Genomic DNA, 5,305 nt, shown 5'->3' with positions numbered 1-5,305 from the left:
GAGGATGGCTCCTCTGCATGGCTCCATCCTCTGTCTTTGCAGTGGTTTTATTCTGAAGCTGAGCCCTTGCATGAATTAGCTCTTTTAAGAGATGATGTATCAGGCACAACAGTTTGGGGACCTCATGGGCTCGCAGGGAAGCAGCACTTCAAACTTCATCCCAGGACAGAATAAAGCCCAGCAAGTTCCTTCCCCACATCCAGGCTCTTGTGCCCCTAGGGTCCTAAGACTATACATCCCCCTGGGGTCCCAAGACTGCATTCCTCAGGGAAGGCAGCTGAGGGGACAGGGGCGATTCCCAGATTACTTCCTTCCCATCTTCTGTCCTTTCCAGCTCAGTACCAGGTTCCTTGACCCCTTCTATTTCCCGGTGAGCCCATTGCCCTTTGTCCATCAACTTCCTCTAGACTGGAAGGTGTTGCCTGCCACACCAGGTGGCCCAGATGCTATTATCAGGGCTTATTAGTATGCCCCACCATAGACTAGGCACCATGGTGCTGCTTGTGAGGCAGCTCTTGGCTCAAGGCTGAGGACACATTACCTAAAAACACCGAATAGCAAGGTTGGATGAGAAACATGGTGCCAGGTGAAGACACACTGACTTCTCAAATTGTGAGGAGAAAAATATTGCACAAAGAAGCAAAGGCTCTGTGGGATTGAGAAGACCCAGGGCCTTAGAATAGGAGAAGTCAAGTTGAGAGATGCGCTGGTTCCTGGTGGAGATTCCAGGGAGAGTCTGTTTCCTGGCTCCTCCAGTTGCTAGGTCACCAGCATCCCATGGCTGTAGCAACATGACTCCAATCTCTGCTCTGTGGTCCCATCTCCTGCTCATCTTCTGTCCCCAACTCTGCCTGCACACATTGGTAATCCACTGTATTAGTCAGGGTTCTTCAGAGCAGCAGGATGATACGAGGACTTGGCTGGTGTGATTCCAAAGACTGAGAAACCCCAAGATCTGCAAGCTGGGGGGCCCAGGAAAGCTGTTGGTCTAATTTGGCCTGAGACTGAGGACCTGAGAACCGGAGGAGCTGATGGTTTAAGATCCAGTGTGAGGACAGAGGCCTGTGAGATGGGATGTGATGTCCCAACCCTACAGTGATTCATGAATATAGGGGTGAGTTCCTCCTTTGGTTCTAGTCAGGTTCTCAGTGCATTGATGCTGTGCACATAGGGAGGGTGATATCTTTTAAGGGTCCACCACTTCAAATGCTAATCTTCTCTTGAAACTAGCTCAGAGACACACCCAGAAATCATGTTTAGGTTGGGCTGCTGTCCTGTCCTGTGGGCTGTGAAACCAAGGCATACAATTAACAATCCCAGTCCCCATCTCAAAGCCTTCATCCCATCTGCAAACTCCCTTTTGCCTTATTAGGTAACATTCCCAGATCCCAGGGATTAATACCAGGATATCTTTGTGGCCTCATTACCTAGGCTCTGGAACCAGCCTTCCAGTCCTGCACAGTGACACACACACACACACACACACACACACACACACACGCACACACACATGGCTCTGAGAGGCTATTCTCAGGATGTTTTGCACAGTAGCACATGGAGGTGTTCCAGACACAGGAGCTACCCCAAACCAACTTTTAAACAGCGTTTAAATTGACCTGGCTGTCCTTTTCTTGAAATACTTTTAATATTAATGGAAACCTGAGAGTCTGTTCCCACTGCTTGGGACTGCACACAAAGTAAGGGAAGGACCTAGAAATATCCATCAGTATAACCTTGCTCACAGTCTAGCTTCTGTAGCCTTCACTAGTGCTTCCCATTGAAATATGCCTTGCCATAAACCAAAGAGGACATTTTCCTCCTACAATCAAAGACATTTTAGGACATCGCTTATGAATTCCCACACTAGTTCCCATGTGGTTCTTTGTTTAAGGAATTCCTTCCCGCCCATCACGGGCAGGAAGATGCTCTCCTTGTGGAGCCTGGGTGACATCCATTGGCACCTCTCAACTTTCTTTCCTTGTCTTCCTTGATGTCTAAGGAGGTACTGTGCCCAGCACCTACCTGGCATTACAGAATTGAAGGACAGGTGATCAGGGTGTGACTCCACCTGAGAGAGGAGAGGCTCCCCCTGGTCCCTGTGAGGCTCTGCTCCAGGAGGGGCAAGGAGATTCCTCAAGCTGGGACTGATGGCTATACTCTGAGTTTGGGAAAATACGGAAGGGAGAAGAACCGGGTACACAAGGCTCCAGAAGCAAAAGCCCAAGTTTGTTCAGAAGTTCCTCATAGACTCCACATTCATGACACCTGTGGGTGGATGAATTTCTTCATGCTTTCATCTAGGCAAATTGGGTGAATGCAGTTAGGAAGAAGTTGCTCACCAGACAAAGCCCCATGCTATCTTTTGATAGATGGGGCAAAGGAGCCAATTGGGAAATATTTCATCAAGATGGAAAGGACACTGTGCCAAGCTTGGTACGAGGACAGCGGGTAGGGCCTTGGGGAAGTCAGTTCTGTACAGTGCACAGGATTTGTCCCTCCAACTCTCCCCCAGCTCAGTCCTCATGAAATATTGACTGATTGTTGTGTCAAAGGAGACAGAGAGCCTAAAGGAAGTTCTCATCTGTGGTGTCTCTTGTGGTACGCTTCTTTTTCAAGGGGCCACCAAACTGGAGTAGGTTCCTCGTGTCCATGAGGAGAGGTGAGAGGAGTTCAGAGAGAACTCCAGCCATGGAGACATAAATGTCCCTGAACACAGGGAAGCAGGAATTCAGTGAGCAGGGATCCTGGGAGCTCAGGCAGGTTTGCTCTCATTTCCCCCAGTTGCTTGAGGCACTGTGGTAAGTGCCAGAGATGGAATATAAAACAATGACATCAGCTCCCTTCCAGGCTGGAGCCAAGAGATGATCACAGAGGCTGGAGTGCCAAACCAGTAGCCAGGGGAATGGTCTGAGATCCCTGAAGGCTACAAACTGACAGGATCCATCAGGAGTTGAGAGGCAGTGCCCTTGCCTTATTGGTGCTAGGCCACCTCATTATAACCCGCACTCCTCCCCACCCAGTGTCACTGGCTCTTCTGGAGCTTCTGCTTCAGAGACCTGAATGCTGAGGGAGGTTGAGTCATGAAGAGAGAGTTCATGAACTTGAAAATGAAGACAAAGGCACAGACAGATTGCAAGTCCAGGACCATGGCTCCAGTTGAGCCTCAATGAAATAACTGGTCACCCAAGAAACAAACTATGCCTGTGCAGGAATCAAGGGTGGTGAGGAGCACAGGAGCCCAGCCATGCTAGAGGCTCTCAGAGTGCCTCCTGAGCCCAGAGCTGGACAGGGCAGCCTACCCCTGGGGTTATTGGTCTCAGCAGGCTGCCCTGTGTTGGCGGTGGAGGGGGAAGGTGTTCATGCCTATTCATTGAGAGGTCTTCTCTGAGCCTGGACTGTCTTCACTGTCCCCCCTCACTTCCGACCCCTAAAGGTAGGACCTCAAAGAGTGTCCTGCCTCCTTGGGACCTGGCCAAGAGGGTGTGTCTGGTATATATGTTTAAAAATAAATCTGGGAGGGGCTCCCCATGGAGACAAGGCCCCTGAGTAGAGTTATTCAGGGCGAAGAGCTGAGACCACAGGACCCAATAAGTGTGAGCCAAGGTTTGTTCCAAAGTTCCACAACTGTCTAAACCAGTGTTCTCAACATTCCTAATGCTGCGACCCTTTAATAAATTTCCTCATGTTGTGGTGACCCCCCACCATAAGATTATTTTCGTTGCTACTTCATAACTGTAAGTTTGCTACTGTTATGAATCCTAATGTACATATCTGATATACAGGATGTAGTTCCATTGTTTCTGACCGAGAGGTTGACAACAGCTGGTAAACAAACATTCATGATACCTGCGCATGATTCACTTTCTCATCTATGGGTGCAAATCAAATATTAGGAGCAGTTTAGGGAGCCCAGAGCCTCACCCCACACCCGCCACACACACTCCACTTGGAGGTTTGCAGAGCCCAGAGACCTCTGCTCAGCACAAAACTTAGTGAGCCCTGGACTGAGGTTGGGGACACTGGGGCCCAAACAAAGGTTCCCTGCTGTGTCCCTAATTGTGGCTGCAGCTGCCACACAGGCAAACAGAGCTGCAGCATCTACCCTTGCAGTGTCTCCCCTTGACCAGTGCTTGCAACATCTCCCCTGGGACCAGTTTCACCAACAGCAGTCCCTCCCCACCCCTGGAAACGAGGTACCCAGCCTTGTAGTCCCTGCTGTGCTGCACATAGCAGATGGTCAGGGCCTCCCTGTCCAGTACGGAAGCCACCAACCCATGTGATGATTAAGCCCTTGAAATATATGCAGTGCACTTGAGGAGCTGAGTTTTTATTTTAATCTATCAAGGTAACATATACTTTGGTTATTGTTTAGAACACCTTGAGTGTGTCAATGAATCTATTTTATCAAATTTTAGGGAATGCAAATATAGACTCAGCATTTAAAAAGATACAATTTAGCACTCAATCCTTAGTGAGATAGCCTGTGAGAGACATCAAACTAAGAAGACTTTGTGCAAAACATGAAGGTAAAATACCTCATTAATATTTTTTCCTGTTTTTTTTTTCTTAAAGTATTACAAAGAGTATTACATATGTCTCATTTTGTTCCCCCCACCCTTGACAATCCCCTGGCCTCCCCTAACCCCCAGTGTCTTATGTCCATTGGTTATGCTTGTATGCATGCATACAAGTCCTTTTTTGTGGCTGCTTGGTTCTTCTAGGCCAGGCGAATAGACAAATTAACACACAGAGATTAACAGGAGAACATCAGGGGTTAGTACATGTGCAAGAAGATTTCACATTGAATTGACGTAGCCATAAGATTACAAGCATATTGAAGCAACATTGGGTATATGACATTTTTAAAGTTTTTAAAGCAAGTTTTTTATTGATATCAGAGAGGAAGGAGTGGGAAAGAGAGGTAGGAACATTAACAATGAGAGAGAATCATTGATCCTCAGCCCTCTGTCGGCACCACCCTGGGGATCCAGTCTGAAACCTGTCATGTGCCCTGACAGGAAAATGAATCCTGAAGCCTGGCTCATAGGTCCATGCTCAACCACTGAGCCAGGCAGACTGGACTATGTACTATATATTTTTAACAAAGGAGAAAGGGGGGACATTATTTTCAGAAGTGAAAATGGGCAATTTGCAGGTAGTTGAGGAAGAACAGAACACACGTGTCAGGAAATTTAAGAAACCATGAGACACGGGTTATCTAGCCAACTGACACCAGTCTGAACCCTCTTAGCCAACGGTTAAGAAATAAAGGAAACCAAGTTTCTGCCACCCTGAAGCTTCTTTT

This window comes from Myotis nattereri (genome assembly GCF_964212035.1).
Source record: "Myotis nattereri genome assembly, chromosome: Y".
In the NCBI taxonomy this organism is placed as follows: domain Eukaryota; kingdom Metazoa; phylum Chordata; class Mammalia; order Chiroptera; family Vespertilionidae; genus Myotis; species Myotis nattereri.
Note: the sequence above shows the minus strand (reverse complement) of the source record.